At 36.3% G+C, this 19607-nt stretch overlaps 2 long non-coding RNA genes across 2 annotated transcripts in view; one reads left to right on the top strand and one right to left on the bottom strand.

Moving 5' to 3' along the window:
* Window positions 1–19607, top strand: part of LOC309613441 — a 360537-nt gene that overhangs the window by 20536 nt on the left and 320394 nt on the right. The gene's annotated exons all lie outside the window — the stretch shown is intronic.
* LOC309613506 lies at window positions 865–11412 on the bottom strand. The gene is made up of 2 exons (XR_014235765.1): window positions 3110–11412; window positions 865–2785 (listed from the first exon to the last, which is right to left on the bottom strand). It is a non-coding gene; the product is annotated as an uncharacterized lncRNA (long non-coding RNA).

Raw genomic sequence — 19607 nt, 5'->3', positions numbered from 1 at the left:
TAATTCATATATGGCTGGATTCAAGGCTCATGGTGTTATTCGTTGTGCTTTGTTTTATTCAATATAATTATGCCAACTCTGAAGTGGTCCTTGTCTAAAGGAAAAACTACCTGGTTAGCTCCTCAGGGCATTGCTATATTATAGTGCAGCACAAACACTGATGTGTATAAGGATGATTCTAGACCATCAAGAAAAGGATAAATTTTATATAATATACCTACTGTAAGAAGGACAGGAAGTATATATTTTAGAAGGTTTCTATCAGATTCATTAAAATAGAATCAATTTGATACTATAGTGGGTAAGCTTTAGCTATCTGGAAAATTGATCTATGTTGCATACCATATTCCTGAGCAGTGTCAGTTAAATGACGTATGACTGTATAAAAGAAGAGGGATAGTGAATGCAATAGCTTTGGATATTTAGCTATGAAATGGACCTTAACAGTCTTAGTTCAGTTTCCTGCATCTTACTGGAAATATGTTCTGTAACCCATAAAATGAATTATGTTAAAAGAATGTGATCCACAAATTATACTTCTATTTTTAAAAATGTATATATACTTATCCATTAGCTGTAGCTTTCCATATAGGTATACATATATAGAAGTTATTAATCATGTACTTATCCTGTGCTGCTATCAAGGAATACAGAATGGAATTGGTAGATGAAGTGTTATTTTCTTAAAGAAAACAAGCATTTTACCTGTGAAGACATAGCAACCACCAGCAAAGTTGGTGCTATGATAAATTCATGTTCTCCATCCTAAATTGGCTCTCAACACTGATTGGGAAGAAAAAAACTTTTATATTTCTGTAATCATCTCACTGCCCTCATCTTACAAAGTATCTAATTTAACCTTACTTATTTTTATTCATTTTCTGTCTTTTCTACTTTGTTTTTCAGAGTTCCCCTTCCTTCTTACTTCATGTGTCTCTAAATGATAACATGTACTTTCATACAGTTAAAAATGTTCAGAAGGCAGTTTAATGAATTCAGTTAAGCAAGTGGACATTGGAGTCAGAACTACTTTTATTTAGATGCTTGTTCTGTTGTTTACTAGCTGGGAAACTGGGGCAAGTTCCTCAAATTCTCTAAATTTTCATTTTACTTCCATGTAAAATAAGCACAATAGTGGTACCTTAGGTACATTAGGATGTCCTAAGGATTAAATTATGTAGCTCTGATAGAACTCTCAGTATAGTGCCTGGCAGGTGGTAAGAGGTCAATAAATGTTAATTATTATTGTAAATACTATTATTTTTGTTAATATATTTTGGTTAATATTATTTATTGGTGATATTATTTTTAAGTGCTAAGAGCTTCCAACGCTGTGCCTTCAGTTCAGATACCTTTTCTGGGATTCAGGCCTGCCTGTGCCCTACATCTAGCTTTCAACAAAACATCTGCTTAACTCAGTTTTTATTGCTGATAGCTTTACTTAAGACTTGGGCCAAACTCTGGGGAGAGCAAAGCCATTCACTTTGCCTAATGTAATTGTGAATAGACTCTTTCACATTCCAGGCACTTTTCAGTTATTAGGACAGTCCTATTTCAGCATTTAGCATCCAGTCTTGTATATTTTAAGACTTCTGTCTGAAACTCGGTTCAAAGCTTTCTCTTCTCTTCAAAGCATAGGTAGGACTATCTGTGTCTTTAGCAGCTTGGAGCAGTTTCTCCATCTGCCTCCTCCTTCTAGGTGCTAGCTTCTCTGTTAGGTTCTGGTAGAGCGCAAGGAGAGGGAAAAGGCAAACCTCTCCTTATTGAACTGCAGATGAAAGCAGTTACTTGTTAATTGATGAGAGGTGCCTGGCTCACATTGGTCATTTCTGGCATGGGACCCAGGAGGGTCCTGTTCAGATTTCCTGCTGAGTCCCTGATATGGGAGATCTAGCTCTGACTTGGTATTTTCCACCTCCTGTACTCTTAGCTCCTGGCTTCTCCCACAACACCTTCCTGCTTAGGTTCCTCTTGGGAGAAGTTCTTTCAAGATAGCTCAAACCCAGCTATCTTCTGAAATGTTCACTCGCCTCAACCTTAACAGTAAGTGAAGTTTCACTTTTTCCTCTATTTTAGCCCTGTCTTCTTTTTCTTTTCCCAGCTCATGGTGACCCAGGGGCAGATTAGTGAGTCTGCTGGTTACACAGTATACAACTGGGGGACAAAATACTTTTCTCCTTTTCTGGCAGAAATCCTACTATTGAATAAGTGATTCTCATGAAGCTCCCCATTTCCAGTGGATTTTGGAAGGATAAGCATTCCTATAGGCTCATGCTGAAAAAGGAAGAAAGTAGTCTTTCCTCTTGGGCACTGCTTCCGAAAAGGCAATTCGTTTTCTTACCACCAGTCTTCTATGTGTTTTGACTGTCAGAGTTATGGGCATTAGATATGGAAGAGAAGATGCTTGGATTCTGCCTCTCGTTAGACCTTGAAGATGTGTCTGGCCCCAACTCCTAGTGATCTCTGAACTTAGAATGCAAGAACTTTGCACGTTTTGCATGTAATTTTGAGTCTTTGCAGCAATTCCTAGAAAACAGGACAAAATCTCATATGGACCTGAGTTACACTCGACTAAAAATTAATACCAGAGATCTGGGATCATTATACTCCTGATTTTGTATCTCCAGGGTCTATATGCAAAATAATAGGATTTAATAAATATTTGTTGAATGAATTGAAAGACAAACATAATACACAGAAAACCTGATCCTAAACTCTGTAACACAGAACAGCTAGAGAAGACACAGTCCTGGAAATAGGCACCCAGAGAAATTGCTAACGTCACCTTTTTTTTTTTTTTTTTTTTTTTTTTTTAAATTTATTTATTTATTTATTTTTGGCTGTGTTGGGTCTTCGTTTCTGTGTGAGGGCTTTCTGTAGTTGCGGCGAGCGGGGGCCACTCTTCATCGTGGTGCGCGGGCCTCTCACTATCGTGGCCTCTCTTGTTGCGGAGCACAGGCTCCAGATGCGCAGGCTCAGTAGTTGTGGCTCACGGGCCCAGTTGTTCCGTGGCATGTGGGATCTTCCCCGACCAGGGCTTGAACCCGTGTACCCTGCATTGGCAGGCAGATTCTCAACCACTGCGCCACCAAGGAAGCCCTAACGTCACCTTTATACTTTAAAACACCTAAGTTCTTAAATTGGTCCCTTTGATACCATTGTATTTATTGTGTAGATTTCTATACTTTTATGCTTTGGTTTCACTTTCCATTTATTAGTTAAATAATTACTTTATGAGAACTGTGGGAATAAATTTAAAACTTTACTGTATTTCTACAGAGTTCTGCTGTAATGTAATGACTATGAAATGATCTCAAATTTACTTAGGATTATTAAAAGGCACTGTCCAAGAAATATTTTTATTTTTGTTCATTCTTTTCCAAATCACATTAAAATAGTCCCCTTGGCACTTAAGTGATTTTGTAAGACTTTTAAGCTCACTTTAAAATGCCAGATTATTTTCCTAGCTTTTAAAATTTCTTTTTTGAAAACTTGATTTCCAAGCAAAGTATTCAAGAGAAAATTAAATCTAAATTTAGTCCATTAGAGAAATATGAATAAAACTTGATATAAAGTATTAAATGACGTGTTTTATAATTTCTTACAAATTTTGGGAGTATTACTGGGTTTCCAAGTAGATTTACCTGGGAGATCAACCATGAACCATCATGAGTTACATTTGCTTGATCACTTGGTATGAGCAGATCAACACATATCTTTGTTAAAAACACAAAAATAATCATAAGGTGCCATTCCAATGCATTTCAACAATGTTTAGAAAAGGCAAGAAGATGTAATCTTTTTAAGAAGTCCTGTTCAAAAAATTGCTAGGAATTTATAGAGATTGCTAAAGAAAAAACTTGCATACTCAACCTATTGCTTGGATATTTCAGGTATCTATGGGGAATGGGCTTTGTAAGACAAGTTACGAAGGAAATTTTTTCCTCACTGGTAAAGGATAGTTGTGTACTAGGAGTCCATGTATAACAAGGCTGTAATCTTGCTGTGCTTCCATTTCATCTAGGTTAGCAACTGAAGAGCAAACATTATAGTCTAGATGCTAAGAATTCAGAAGGGCAAAAGCAATTTTTATAACCTTAAGTTGATTATTCATACTAACAGTACTACTTATACTAGTACTGATAATGTTAATAAGAATAATTATGAACAGTTATAGAGCACTCTATAGTTTAAGAACTGTATATACTTAAATTATATCTTTTGGGAGACATTATTGTCATCAGCCTCATATTAGAGATGAGGACACTAAAGGCAAGTGCATGGTCCATTGCCAACAGTAGTTAAATAGGAGCCTGCAAGTTGTACCCAGCCTTCTTGATTCCAGAGCATTTACCCTTTACACATCACCCATTTTTCTAAAATAAAGTCCTAGTCTTGCTTGTGAGAGGATGCAGAGGCAGGTTTAGCATGAATTAAAGGAAGCATAGTTTCAGGATCCCTTACTTTGCCTGGGCTCATTCCAAAGTCTAGGGAGAGGCCCTAAAAATGTTCATATATTTGTGTAAAATTTTGCAATATTTTTTAAAGTAATATTTTAAAATATCTATAGTCAGTCTGTCCACTGCATCTTCACCTTTATCTTACTTCCCCTTGTACTGAGTTGGCATTCAAGTAGCTGTGGGCAATTTTGGGATCTGGCTTAGAGGAAATTGATTTGGTAATACACTTGAATACTGAGATTTATTTATGTGGTTTGCAGTTGCTCCCTCATATAGTTAAAACACTGCTAGCTATGTTGATGCAGAGATGATTTTTAGGAATATTACTATAGCCTGTTGTGTTCACTCAATTAGGATTGAGACATAAAACTGCATCATAGGCAGTTGTTTATCATATGAATTTGTCCTACAGCCTCAGCACCTAAAGTATGTGGGGAGAGACAAAGTTAGAAATGTTCAGAGCCAGAAGCTAATTTGTGGAAAATTCTTCCATACATCGGATGAGTAAAGTATAAGCAGAGAAATGGGTACTCATTAAACCTAGTCAAAATAGTCTTCTTCTTGATAGAGGTTTTCCCAAATATGACAACAATCCTAAAATTTTACATCTTGTTACCAATGACAATTTTTGAGCCTGAAAGTTAATTTAGTAAAGGAAGTTAATTGATAGAAATATGTCATTTTTCTCATTTTATGTTTTTGGTATTACAATTTAATAAAATTTGTAATTTTTAAATTTATTTTATCATTTCAAATAAATACCTTCCTAGATGCTTTTGTATTTATAATTTTATATTATTTTTTTAAAAGAGGCCCTTTTCTCCTAAATTGTGAAAGATTAAGGCCTCATAAAGCCTATATCCTCCGCTGAAGTACGTGTGCTCAGCAAATATTTGTTGAATGAGTAAAGCATCTTCAGGAACTGGTTTTGATGCCAAGGTGACTTGATATTCTGAAGTTCTCACCTTAAGTAGTTGTGGGTGGAGTTTCTGTTCAAGCCTGGGAGAAAGACCCTGTACTTTATTTATTTTATTTCTGTTTGAAATGGAAGCAATTTATTTTATTTTTTTAAAATTTAAAAAAATTTTTATACAATTTTAAAGGTTACTTTCCATTTACAGTTATTACAAAATATTGACTCTATGCCCCATTTTGTACAGTACGTCCTTGAGCCTGTCTTACACCAAGTAGTTTGTCCCTCCCACTCCTCCACCCTATGAAGCACCTCCCCCCCTCCACTGGTGACCACAAGTTTGTTCCCTATATCTGTCAGTCTGCTTCTTTTTTGTTATATTCATTAATTTGTTGTATTTTTAGATTCTACATATAAGTGATATCACACAATATTTGTCTTTCTCTGTCTGACTTATCTCACTTAGCATTTTGCCCTCCAAGTCCATCCATGTTGATGCAAATGGAGAATTTTTTTCTTTTTATGGCTGAGTAGTATTTCATTGTGAATAAATACCACAGCTTCTTAATCTATGTATCTGTTGATGGACACTTAGGTTGTTTCCATATCTTGGCAATTGTAAATAATGCTGCTATGAACACTGGGGTGCATGTATCTTTTCAAATTAGTGTTTTTGTTTTTGTTTTTTTTGGATATATACCCAGGAGTGGAATTGCTGGGTCATATGGTAGTTCTATTTTTAGTTTTTTAAGGAACCTCCATAATGTTCTCCATAGTGGTTGGTTGTATCAATTTACATTCCCACCAACAGTGCAGGAGGGTTCCCTTTTCTCCACACCCTTTCCAGCATTTATTGTTTCTAGATTTTCTGATAATGGCCATTCTGACTGGTGTGAGGTGATACCTCATTGTAGTTTTGATTTGCATTTCTCTAATAATTAGTGATGTTGAGCATCTTTTCATGTGCCTGTTGGCCATCTGTATGTCTTCCTTGGTCTATTTGGTCTTCTGCCCATTTTTTAATTGAATTGTTTGTTGTTTTGATATTGAGCTCTGTGAGCTGTTTGTATATTTTGGAGATTAATCCTTTGTCTGTTGTTTCATTTGCAAATATGTTCTCCCATTCTGAGAGTTGACTTTTTGTCTTGTTTATGGTTTCTTTTGCTGTGCAAAAGCTTTGAAGTTGAATGAGGTCCCATTTGTTTATTTTTGTTTTTATTTCCATTAGTCTAGGAGGTGGGTCAAAAAAGATCTTGCTGTGGTTTATGTCGAAGAGTGTTTTTCCTATGTTTTCCTCTAAGGGTTTTATAGTGTCTGGTCTTATATTTAAGTCTTTAATCCATTTGGAGTTTATTTTTGTGTATGGTGTTAGGTAGTGTTCTAATTTCATTCTTTTACATGTAGCTGTCCAGTTTTCCCAGCACCACTTATTGAAGAGGCTGTCTTTTCTCCATTGTATGCTCTTGCCTCCTTTGACATAAATTAGGTGACCATATGTGCGTGGGTTTATCTCTGGGCTTTCTATCCTGTACCATTGATCTATATTTCTGTTTTTGTGCCACTACCATACTGTCCTGATGACTGTATCTTTGTGGTATAGTTTGAAGTCGGGGAGCCTGCTTCCTCCAGCTCTGTTTATCTTTCACAAGATTGCTTTGGCTATTCTGGGTCTTTTGTGTTTCCTTACGAACTGTTAAAGTTTTTGTTCTAATTCTGTGAGGAATGCCATTGGTAGTTTGATAGGGATTGCATTGAATCTGTAGATTGCTTTGGATAGTATAGTCATTTTCACAATATTGATTCTTCCAATCCAAGAACATGGTATATTTCTCCATCTGTTTATGACATCTTTGATTTCTTTCATCAGTGTTTTATAGTTTCCTGAGTCAAGTCTTTCACCTCCTTAGGTAAGTTTATTCCTAGGTATTTTATTCTTTCTGTTGCAGTGGTAAATGGGATTGTTTCCTTAATTTCTCTTTCTGATTTTTCGTTGTTAGTATATAGGAATGCCAGAGATTTTTGTGCATTAATTTTGTATCCTGCAACCTTACCAAATTCATTGATTGGTTCTAGTAGTTTTCTGGTGGCATCTTTAGGATTTTCTATGTATAGTATCAATGTCATCTGCAAACAGTGACAGTTTTACTTCTTCTTTTCCCATTTGTATTCCTTTAATTTCTTTTTCTTCTCTGATTGTTGTGGCTAGGACTTCCAAAACTATGTTGAATAAGAGTGGTGAAAGTGGACATCCTTGTCTTGTTCCTGATCTTAGAGGACATGCTTTCAGTTTTTCATCATTGAGTATGATGTTTGCTGTGGGTTTGTCATATATGACCTTTATTATGTTGAGGTAGGTTCCCTCTATGCCCATTTTCTGGAGAGTTTTTATAATAAATGGGTGTTGAATTTTGTCAAAATATTTTTCTGCATCTGTTGAGATGATCATATGGTTTTTATTCCTTAATTTGTTAATATGGTGTATCACATTGATTGATTTGCACATATTGAAGAATCCTTGCATCCCTGGGATAAATCCCATTTGATCATGGTGTATGATCCTTTTAATATGTTGTTGGATTCTGTTTGCTATTATTTTGTTGAGGATTTTTGCATCTATTTTCATCAGTGATACTGGTCTATAATTTTCTTTTTTCGTGATATCTTTTTCTTGTTTTTGTATCAGGGTGATTGTGGCTTTGTAGAATGATTTTGGGAGTGTTTCTCCCTCTGCAATTTTTGGGAAGAGTTTGAGAAGGATCCGTGTTAGCTCTTCTCTAAATATTTGATAGAATTCGCCTGTGAAGCCATCTGGTCCTGGACTTTTGTTTGTTGGAAGATTTTTAAGTACAGTTTCTACTTCATTACTTGTGATAAGTCTGTTTATATTTTCTAATTCTTCCTGGTTCAGTCTTGGAAGATTGTACCTTTCCAAGAATTTGTCCATTCCTTCGTGGTTGTCCTTTTTATTGGCATATAGCTGTTTATAGTAGTCTCTTATAATCCTTTGTAATTCTGTGGTGTCAGTTGTGATTCCTCCTTTGTCATTTCTAATAATATTGATTTGCGTCTTCTCCCTTTTTGTTGATGAGTCTGGGTAAGGATTTATCAATTTTGTTTATCTTCTCAAAGAACCAGCTTTTAGTTTTTTTTGATCTTTGCTATTGTTTTCTTCATTTCTATTTCATTTATTTCTGCTCTGATCTTTATGATTTCTTTCCTTCTACTGACTTCAGGTTTTCTTTGTTCTTCTTTCTCTAGTTACTTTAGGTGTAGGATTAGATTTTTTATTTGAGATTCTTCTTGTTTCTTGAGGTGAGATTGAATTGCTATAAGCTTCCCTCTTAGAACTACTTTTGCTGTGTCCCATAGGTTTTTGGTCGTCGTGTTTTTGTTGTCATTTGTTTCTATGTATTTTTTAATTTCTTCTTTGATTTTTTCAGTGATCTCTTGGTTATTTAGTAGTGCACTGTTTAGCCTCCATGTATTTGTGTTTTTTACAGGTTTTTTTCCTATAACTGATTTCCAATCTCATAGCGTTGTACTCAGAAAAGATGCTTGATATGATTGCAATTTTCTTAAATTTTCCGAGGCTTGATTTGGAACTAAGATGTGATCAATCCTGGAGAATGTTCCATGTGCACTTGAGAAGAAAGTGTATTCTGCCACTCTCGGGTACAATGTTCTATAAATATCAATTAAATCTATCTGGCCTATTGTGTCATTTAAAGCTTGTGTTTCCTTATTTATTTTCTGTTTGGATGAACTTTCCATTGGTGTAAGTTGGGTGTTAAAGTCCCCAACTGGTATTGTGTTACTGTCGATTTCCCCTTTCATGGTTGTTAGCATTTGCCTTATGTATTGAGGGGCTCCTATGTTGGGTGCATAAACATTTATAATTGTTATATCTTCTTCTTGGATTGATCCCTTGATCATTATGTAGTGTCCTTCCTTATCTCTTGTAGCAGTCTTTATTTTAAAGTATATGTTATCTGATGTGAGTATTGCTATTCCAGCTTTCTTTTGATTTCCATTTGCATAGAATATCTTTTTCCATCCCTTACTTTCAGTCTGTATGTGTCCCTAGGTTTGAAGTCATTCTCTGGTAGACAGCATATATATGGGTTTTGTTTTTGTATCCATTCAGCTACTGTGTATCTTTTGGTTGGGGCATTTAATCTATTTACATTCAAGGTTATTATCAATATGTATGTTCCTATTACCATTTTCTTAATTGTTTTGGGTTTGTTTTTGTGGGTCTTTTTCTTCTCTTGTGTTTCCTGCCTAGAGAAGTTTCTTTAGCATTTGTTGTAAAGCTGGTTTGGTGGTGCTGAGTTCTCTTAGCTTTTGCTTGTCTGAATAGCTTTTGTCTTCTCTGTCGAATCTGAATGAGATCCTTGCTGGGTAGAGTAATCTTGTTTATAGGTTTTTCTGTTTCATCACCTTAAGTATGTCCTGCCACTCCCTTCTGGCCTACAGAGTTGCTGCTGAAAAACAGCTGATAACCTTATGGGGAATCCTTTGTATGTAATTTTTTTTTCCTTGTTGCTTTTATTATTTTTTCTTTGAATTTAATTTTTGTTAGTTTGATTAATATGTGTCTTGGTGTGTTTCTCCTAGGGTTTATCCTGTATGGGACTCTGCGCTTCCTGGACTTGGGTGACCATTTCCTTTCCCATGTTAGGGAAGTTATCCACTACAAAATCTTCAAATATTTTCTCAGACCCTTTCTTTTTCTCTTCTTTTGGGACCCCTATAATTTGAATGTTGATGAGTTTAGTGTTGTCCCAGAGGTCTCTGAGATTGTCTTCAATTCTTTTCATTCTGTTTTCTTTATTCTGCTCCTCGGCAGTTATTTCCAGCATTTTCTTTTCCAGCTCAGTTATTCGTTCTTCTGCCTCAGTTTTTCTGTTATTGATTCCTTCTAGTGCATTTTTCATTTCAGTTATTGTGTTGTTCATCTCTGTTTGTTTGTTCTTTAGTTCTTATAGATCTCTGTTAAACATTTCTTGTATTTTCTCAATCCTTTCCTCCATTCTATTTCCTAGATTCTGGATCATCTTTACTGTCATTAATCTGAATTCTTTTTCAGGTAGGTTGCCTATTTCCTCTTTATTTATTTGGTCTTGTCGGTTTTTACCTTGCTTCTCCATCTGTGACATATTGTTTTGCCATCTCTTTTTTTTTTTGATGAGTGGGATTGTGTTCCTGTCTTACTGATTGTTTGGCCTGAGGCTTCCAACACTGGAGTTTATAGGCTGTTGGGTAGAGCTGGGTCTTGCTGCTGAGATGAGGACCTCCGGGTGAATATTCCCTGGGGTCTGAGGTTCTGTTAGTCCAGTGGTTCGGACTTGAAGCTCCCACCTCAGGAGCTTTGGCCCAACCCCTGGCTCATGAACCAAGATCCCTCAATGTACGTGGGGTGGCAAGAAGAAAAAGAAAAAGGAGAACAATAAGAAAGTAAAAATTAAAATTAGACCAGGAAAATAACTGATATGTTGGAAGAACATAAAAATAAAAATATAGATGAAACAACAACCAGAAGGTAAAACAGAACCACAATAGTAAAAAAGAGGAGGAGAAAAAAAAAAAAGGTGGAAAAAGGCCTTGGCTCTGGAGAGCGTAGCCTAAGCAGGTGTGAGTTTTGGGCTGTGGGCAAGGCCTATGCTTAGGACCCACAGGGCTGGAAAAGTCCCAGGGGAGATGGTGTGGGGGGTGAGGCTTAGGTTCAACAGAACAGAAGGGGGCCAGGTGTGCCTCCTGCCTCTAGTCTCAGAGGGTGGAGGACCCCACCTGGTTGCCCAGCAGGCTTCCTGGGCTCAAGTGGGTGGGGCAAATGCCCTCTGCTCCTCTCCTGTTCCTCTGGTACTGGAGGTCCCCTGCCACCTGCCTTTCCTGATCTCCCCGGCCTACTTCCTATGCCCCCAGGACCAACGTGTCCCGGAGGTGGCCTTGGAGGGTGGGGGACTGTCCTGGGACCTCAGCAGGCTCCCTGAGCCTGAGTGGGTGGGGCAACTGCCCTCCGCTCCTCTCCTGCTCCTCCTGTTTTGGGGGACCCCTCCCACCTGCCTCTCCTGATCTCCCCGGCCTCCCTCCTATGTCCCCAGGACCAATCTGGCTCAGAGGGGACCTCTGAGGATGTAGCACCCGGCCCGAGAGCCTGGCAGACTTCCCCGGCTGATTGGGCAGGGGAAATGCTGGGTTTGCTCCCCCCTAGTCTGAGCCTCTGAGGGTCCTTCCAGGCATGGGAATCCCTCCGCCATCTCAGCCACCCCTCCAGGGCTCTGGTCCTGTCTGACCTGCGCTTCTCCTCCCCCCTCAGTCCCCACATGTCCTACCAGTTTGCTTGGGGGTTCTTCCTGTCTTTTTGGGCGTCGGGGTCCCCCACCAGCTTCTGGAAGGCACCCTAGTTGTGGGGAGATGTGAACTCTGTGTCTTCCCACACTGCCATCTTGACTCCTCTCTGATACTGGAATTTTTATTGCCTGCTTAAGATATAAATTGTATTTCCTCCAAAGCTCTGAAATAACAGCTCAATAAATAACTACTAATATTGCGGTTTAGGCTTTTTAGTTAAGCATCTTTAACTTTCACTGGCATAATATTCAAATAATGCATGATGCAGTGAGCCTTTTTGGTTGCAAAACTGGAAGCCCTCTGGTAATTTAAGCAACATTTCAAATGAATTTAATTTTAACTCAGACTCTGTGAAACTAAGAATTATCTTTACTAATATCTAAAAATAATCACAGATTTGTTATACCTTTAATCTTCCTTTGGTTTCTTTATTGTTAATGAACATTGTTATTTCCAAGTCTAGGTTTTTTATTTATTATTTCCTTACAAACAGTTATGCTGAATTCTCAATACTACACAATAAGAGGAGACCTTCAATCATAAAGACTTCAGTGTATAGTCCAGAAGTTGACAAACGTTTTCATTTAAGGGCCAGAGAGTAAATATTTTAGGTGTTAGAGGCCACATATAGTCTGTCACATATTCTCCTCCTCTCCATTTTCCTTCTCTTCTTCCTTCTCCTCCTTTTGCTCCTTGTCCTCTTCTTCCTTCTTCTTTGTAACCTATGCTTAGCTCATGGGCCATACAAAAACAGGCTGCAGGCTGTGTTTGGCCCGAGCTGTAGTTTTTCGACCTATGATTATAATCCCAAAAGGAAATGAAAGGAGATTTAATGTTCTTTCTTCATCCTCTTGTGATTGAATCATATGATCAGATTGTGTTATAGAAAGAGGGTTAAATATGCACAGCAATGGGAGTAAGGGAGAACAAACTGACAAATAACTTCAGAATTAATGGTAAAGAATATATTTATAAGCATCTATGTTATCACAGATGCTAAATACGTATGTTTTTTGCTTAATTTCTAAAACATACTGATAGGTTTTATAATACCTATTTTATAAATGAGAAAACAGACATGAAGAGGTAACATTACTAAGTAACGAACTATTTGTTGAGTCTCAAACTCAGGTTTGTTGGGCGCATAAAGCCCATCTTTGTGATATATCACATTGTGATCTTCCATAGAACAGAGTGAGGAATACTGTACATCTCAACATGGATTTGTAAACATTTTTAAAACTTCATTCTGAAAACATTTTATGAAATTACTCAGGTGTTAAAAGAATTTTACAGGTACTTATTAAAGTCAGTAAGTGCAAATAAGTTTGGACTGCATATAAATAACTCTTTAACAATAACATACTGTTCTTTCACACTGTATGGTTTGAAAAGTTCTGAAGTTCTTGTCCTAATAAATTGAAGTAATATTATACATTGCCTAAAATGTTCAGTATACACTGTTTCCTCATCCATATTGGTATACTTATAATCACAATGTATTCATGAAACATGCAAGACAAATGTACTATTGTTCCCCTCTTTTTCTGAGGCACTGGAACATAAAGGAAGGAACTGAAATGAACTTGCTTAGTCAATGAGGGAACTAAGACTGCTGTTGAAATTATACATACCCTTAAGCTAATGGATATCTTACTAGATTGCCTCTTGTGTGTTGCTTTATGTTTTACGGAGAGCATTTTCCTTCTTTCTAATGAATATACAGCTGGACCGACTTTTCTCAAATTAGCTTATCATCAAGGCTATTATTCCATAAATGTGCATCAGATGCTACTTAAATCTAGCTTGATTACACATGCTCCCTACAGTTTTATTCAGTTGCTTAACTCTAAACATTATGCCATCAACCCATTTAATTTAGCCATCTCCAAAAGTTTTACTTAAATTGTTTAATATTGTGGGAATTAAATAACTCATTACTCAAACCATAAAAGGGAGGTCATAACACAATAAAAGTGTTGCCCTCTGAATACCAAGCTTCTTCTCCTAAGTCTCCAACATAGTAATAAAGTATTGTTATCAACTCTTAACATAACTTTGTGAGATATAGTAGCAATCACATTATATCTGGACTTTATAGATGAAGAACTCATAGTGGTGTATTGATTTGCATTAGATGTAAAAACTCAAAAACGTTTCATGGTTTAATGGTCTTTCACAGAACAAGAATATCTTAGTTTGTTCAGGCTGCCGTAAAAGAATACCATAAGCTGGGTGGCTGAAACAGGAAGAATGTCTCACAGTTCTGGAGGCTGGGAAATCCAAGATCATGGCATTAGCAGATTCAGTGTCTGGTAAGAGTCTGCTTCCTGGTTCATAGACAGCTGCCTTTTTGCTGTGTCTTCATATAGCAGAAGGGGCAAGGGAGCTCCCTAGGGGTTCTTTTATAAGGTCACTAATCCCATTTATGAGTGCTCAACCCTCTCTCCTAATACCATCATATTGGGGCTAGGGTTTGAACATATGAATCTGGGGGAGTATAACCATTCAGTCCATTGCAAAGAGTATATTATCTTACTTTTTATTTATGAACTTGCCTTGGTGTGCTTGAGGCATTATATAAAATATATAATATTCCACATGAAGTTTATATCTTATGGGAAGAAATACATAAATATAAGTTATACCTTTGCAGTCCAATATTGTAGCCACTGGATATGTATGGCTATTTAAATTTAAATTAATTAAAATGATGTACAATTTAAAATTCAGTTCCTGAGTCACACAGGCACATTTCAAGTGCTCAGTAGGCACTTGTGTCTAGTGGCTACCATACTGAACAATGGCTACAATATAGAACATTTCCATCATTGCAGAAAGTTAAATTTGATTGTACTATTATAGAAAGAGAGACTAAAATTTTTGCATAGCACTTTAGTAGATACTTTATTGATTACTTTTACTTTGTATATGTTTTAAATTTATTTTAGGAATCTTGTAAAAAACAAATATGATGAGGTCAAAAAAATTTACCAAAGACAAAGAAATGGAGATATAAGGAAGGAAGGAAGAAGAAAACTGTGTAGGGAACTATCTGTGATGGAGTAGCAATTGATAACAAAGCTTAACTCTGAGTTTCTTATCAGCCAGGGCAAAGAGGGAAAAACAATGATCAATATCAGTATTTTAAAGGAAACGAAAAACATATTCATAGATTCATAAGGAAGATTTAAATTAACTGCCTCATAATGTAACTTAAATGGAACTGAAATAAAATTTACAAAGTGTGTACTCTGTGTTTTAGAACTTATAAATAGATAAAACTAGAAAAATAAATGTATAAATTAATGATAATTCAACAATAAAAAAGTATTTTTGGACATTTACTAACATAAAATTGCAACTTGGAAGTATTACCACTAAGACACTGGTTCTTCTGAGTGTGGTATCTTTGTAATACCTGTTTTTTTTTTTCTTCTCCCATCCTCTCTCCTCCAAAATAGGGCAGAAGATGAAAAGACATTAAATGAAAAGACTTACTTACAGTGTTGTGTAGATGATGCCTAATGCCAGGACTGCTGTTGTGCATTCCTATTTGAGAATCTCAAAATGGATAGGAGGAGCAAGAAGTATGATACATAGATTTAGAAGTAAAGTTTCATATTGTTCTTACTATAAAAAGCCTTAATTGAGAATAGGATATACATTATTGTAAGTAACACTATTCTGGAAAACCGTTTTAGTTTACAGAAGGAAGCTTTTACTAATTTAATTTCTCTCCTGTGAAGACTCAATTCTTCCATTTTTTTTCTATTATACCTATTATTAAACCTTCCTTTCTACTTGGTACTAATGTAATACTAACACTAAATATATGCACATGGATCCCATTGTCATAAACTCTGAACCAGAAAATTCTCATTTACCAGTTAAGAAATTATATACTAGTTCATCATAAAACTATTTTTTCCTCCTTGGTCTTGAATCCTATGATAAATTTATCATTAAAGGTCTTTGGGGGTAAGAAGCACAAGTAGCATAATAGAAAATTAAATCGAGAGCAACTTTAAAAGAAGTGCATCATTGTTTCTCCACTTACTGTTCTTTATGATGGCCTTCAGTGAAAGTGAATGAAATAATGAGAAAGCACAGGTCTGCAAATAGATAGTAGTTGGTGAATGGATGGGGCAAAGGGAAAATAGAGAATGTAGTGGTTCAGGATTGCTGCTTTTAATGCTTTGTCTTAATACATGGATAAAATTTTAGGAATCTTAAAAAAATTGAGAAACTAACATATTCCTTAGTGCACATCTCTTATATAACAGCTCTGAAAGCTGGGCTTTTGAAGAGCAAGGAAATTAAAAAAAAAAAAAAAAAAGAAAAAGAAAATTAGGTTACTATTTTCCAAAATTGGTATCATAACCTGAAGGGAAATATCAATAATCCCTTTTAAATAAAAGGACTGGGATGGTTGGGCTGCCTGCAGAAGCTTTCTTGGATTCAGACTAGCACAGAGGGGAATCACATGAGATACAGTTGAAAGAGGAATTACACAGATGTGCTGTATTTTAAGAAAACAGTCAGAAGGTGAGGCAGATTGAAAGAGAGAGGAGGGATCACCAATACCTCTGGTGTATGATATTGGCAATATTCTGTTTTTAATTTGGTGGTTACTTCATGGATGTCCATTTTATTCTATTTCTTAATTTATAATATGTTACATGCATGTATTAAGTATCTTTTGCTGCATAGCAAATTATTTCAAAAATTAGTGACTTTAAAAATAATAAGTATTTATTTTCCTCACAGTTTCTCTGAGTTGGGAATTCATGAACAGTTTAGCTAGCTTGAAGTTTCTCATGAAGTTTGCAGTCAAGTTGTCAGCTGGGGATGTAGGCATCTAAAGGCTTAAATGGAACTAGAAAATTGGCTTTCAAGGTAACCCACTCAAATGGCTGGAAAATAGGTGCTGGTTGTTGGTGGGAGGCCTCAGTTTCTTCCGATGTGAGCTTCCTCACAGGCTGCTTGCATGTCCTCACAACATGGTGGTTGGCTTCCCTCATGCTGAGTAATTCAAAGATCACATGGCAAAAGCAAAAGTGCTTTTTTTGTTGTATGTTATTTTATTTTATTATTTTTTTAACACATCTTTATTGGAGTATAATTGCTTCACAATACTCTGTTAGTTTCTGTTGTACAACAAAGTGAATCAGCCATATGCATAAATATATCCCCTCCCTCTTGAACCTCCCTCGCACCCTCCCTATCCCACCCCTCTAGGTGGTCACAAAGCACCGAGCTGATCTCACTGTGCTATGCTGCTGCTTCCCACTAGCTAACTATTTTACATTTGGTAGTGTATATATGTCGATGCTACTATCACTTTGCTCCAGCTTCCCCTCCCCCTCTGTGTCCTCAAGTCCATTCTTTATGTCTACGTCTTTATTCCTGCCCTGCCACTAGGTTCATCAGTACCATTTTTTTTTTTTTTTTTTTAGATTCCATATATATGCGTTAGCATACGGTATTTGTTTTTTTTTCTGACTTAATTCACTCTGTATGACAGACTCGAGGTCCATCCACCTCACTACAAATAACTCAATTTCGTTTCTTTTTATAGCTGAGTAATATTCCATTGTATATATGTACCACATCTTCTTTATCCATTCATCTGTCGATGGACACTTATGTTGCTTCCATATCCTGGCTATTGTAAATAGTGCTGCAGTGAACACTGTGGGACATGTCTCTTTTTGAATTATGGTTTTCTCTGGGTATATGCCCAGTAGTGGGATTGCTGGGTCATATGGTAGTTCTATTTTTAGTTTTTTAAGGAACCTCCATAATGTTCTCCATAGTGATTGTATCAGTTTACATTCCCACCAGCAGTTCAGGAAGGTTCCCTTTTCTCCACACCCTTTCCAGCATTTATTGTTTCTAGACTTTTTGATAATGGCCATTCTGACTAGTGTGAGGTGATACCTCATTGTAGTTTTGATTTGCGTTTCTCTAATAATTAGTGATGTTGAGCATCTTTTCATGTGCCTCTTGGTCATCTGTATGTTTTCTTTGGTGAAGTGTCTATTTAGGTCTTCTGCCCATTTCTTAATTGAATTGTTTGTTGTTTTGATATTGACCTCCATGAGCTGTTTGTATATTTTGGAGATTAATCCTTTGTCCGTTGTTTCATTTGCAAATATTTTCTCCCATTCTGAGGGTTGTCTTTTTGTCTTGTTTATGGTTTCCTTTGCTGTGCAAAAGCTTTGAAGTTGAATGAGGTCCCATTTGTTTATTTTTGTTTTTATTTCCATTAGTCTAGGAGGTGGGTCAAAAAAGATCTTGCTGTGGTTTATGTCGAAGAGTGTTTTTCCTGTGTTTTCCTCTAAGGGTTTTATAGTGTCTGGTCTTACATTTAAGTCTTTAATCCATTTGGAGTTTATTTTTGTGTATGGTGTTAGGTAGTGTTCTAATTTCATTTTTTTACATGTAGCTGTCCAGTTTTCCCAGCACCACTTATTGAAGAGGCTGTCTTTTCTCCATTGTATGCTCTTGCCTCCTTTGACATAAATTAGGTGACCATATGTGTGTGGGTTTATCTCTGGGCTTTCTATCCTGTACCATTGATCTATATTTCTGTTTTTGTGCCACTACCATACTGTCCTGATGACTGTATCTTTGTGGTATAGTTTGAAGTCGGGGAGCCTGCTTCCTCCAGCTCTGTTTATCTTTCACAAGATTGCTTTGGCTATTCTGGGTCTTTTGTGTTTCCTTACGAACTGTTAAAGTTTTTGTTCTAATTCTGTGAGGAATGCCATTGGTAGTTTGATAGGGATTGCATTGAATCTGTAGATTGCTTTGGATAGTATAGTCATTTTCACAATATTGATTCTTCCAATCCAAGAACATGGTATATTTCTCCATCTGTTTATGACATCTTTGATTTCTTTCATCAGTGTTTTATAGTTTCCTGAGTCAAGTCTTTCACCTCCTTAGGTAAGTTTATTCCTAGGTATTTTATTCTTTCTGTTGCAGTGGTAAATGGGATTGTTTCCTTAATTTCTCTTTCTGATTTTTCGTTGTTAGTATATAGGAATGCCAGAGATTTTTGTGCATTAATTTTGTATCCTGCAACCTTACCAAATTCATTGATTGGTTCTAGTAGTTTTCTGGTGGCATCTTTAGGATTTTCTATGTATAGTATCAATGTCATCTGCAAACAGTGACAGTTTTACTTCTTCTTTTCCCATTTGTATTCCTTTAATTTCTTTTTCTTCTCTGATTGTTGTGGCTAGGACTTCCAAAACTATGTTGAATAAGAGTGGTGAAAGTGGACATCCTTGTCTTGTTCCTGATCTTAGAGGACATGCTTTCAGTTTTTCATCATTGAGTATGATGTTTGCTGTGGGTTTGTCATATATGGCCTTTATTATGTTGAGGTAGGTTCCCTCTATGCCCATTTTCTGGAGAGTTTTTACAATAAATGGGTGTTGAATTTTGCCAAAATATTTTTCTGCATCTGTTGAGATGATCATATGGTTTTTATTCCTTAATTTGTTAATATGGTGTATCACATTGATTGATTTGCACGTATTGAAGAATCCTTGCATCCCTGGGATAAATCCCATTTGATCATGGTGTATGATCCTTTTAATATGTTGTTGAATTCTGTTTGCTAGTATTTTGTTCATAATTTTTGCATCTGTGTTCATCAGTGATACTGGTCTATAATTTTTTTTGTGTGATATCTTTTTCTTGTTTTTGTATCAGGATGATGGTGGCTTTGTAGAATGAATTTGGGAGTGTTTCTCCCTCTGCAATTTTTGGGAAGAGTTTGAGAAGGATGGGTGGTAGCTCTTCTCTAAATGTTTGACAGAATTCGCCTGTGAAGCCATCTGGTCCTGGACTTTTGTTTGTTGGAA

This window comes from Balaenoptera borealis (assembly GCF_965194805.1).
Source record: "Balaenoptera borealis genome assembly, chromosome: 1".
Lineage (NCBI taxonomy): Eukaryota > Metazoa > Chordata > Mammalia > Artiodactyla > Balaenopteridae > Balaenoptera > Balaenoptera borealis.
This window is presented reverse-complemented; position numbering and strand designations above follow the sequence as displayed.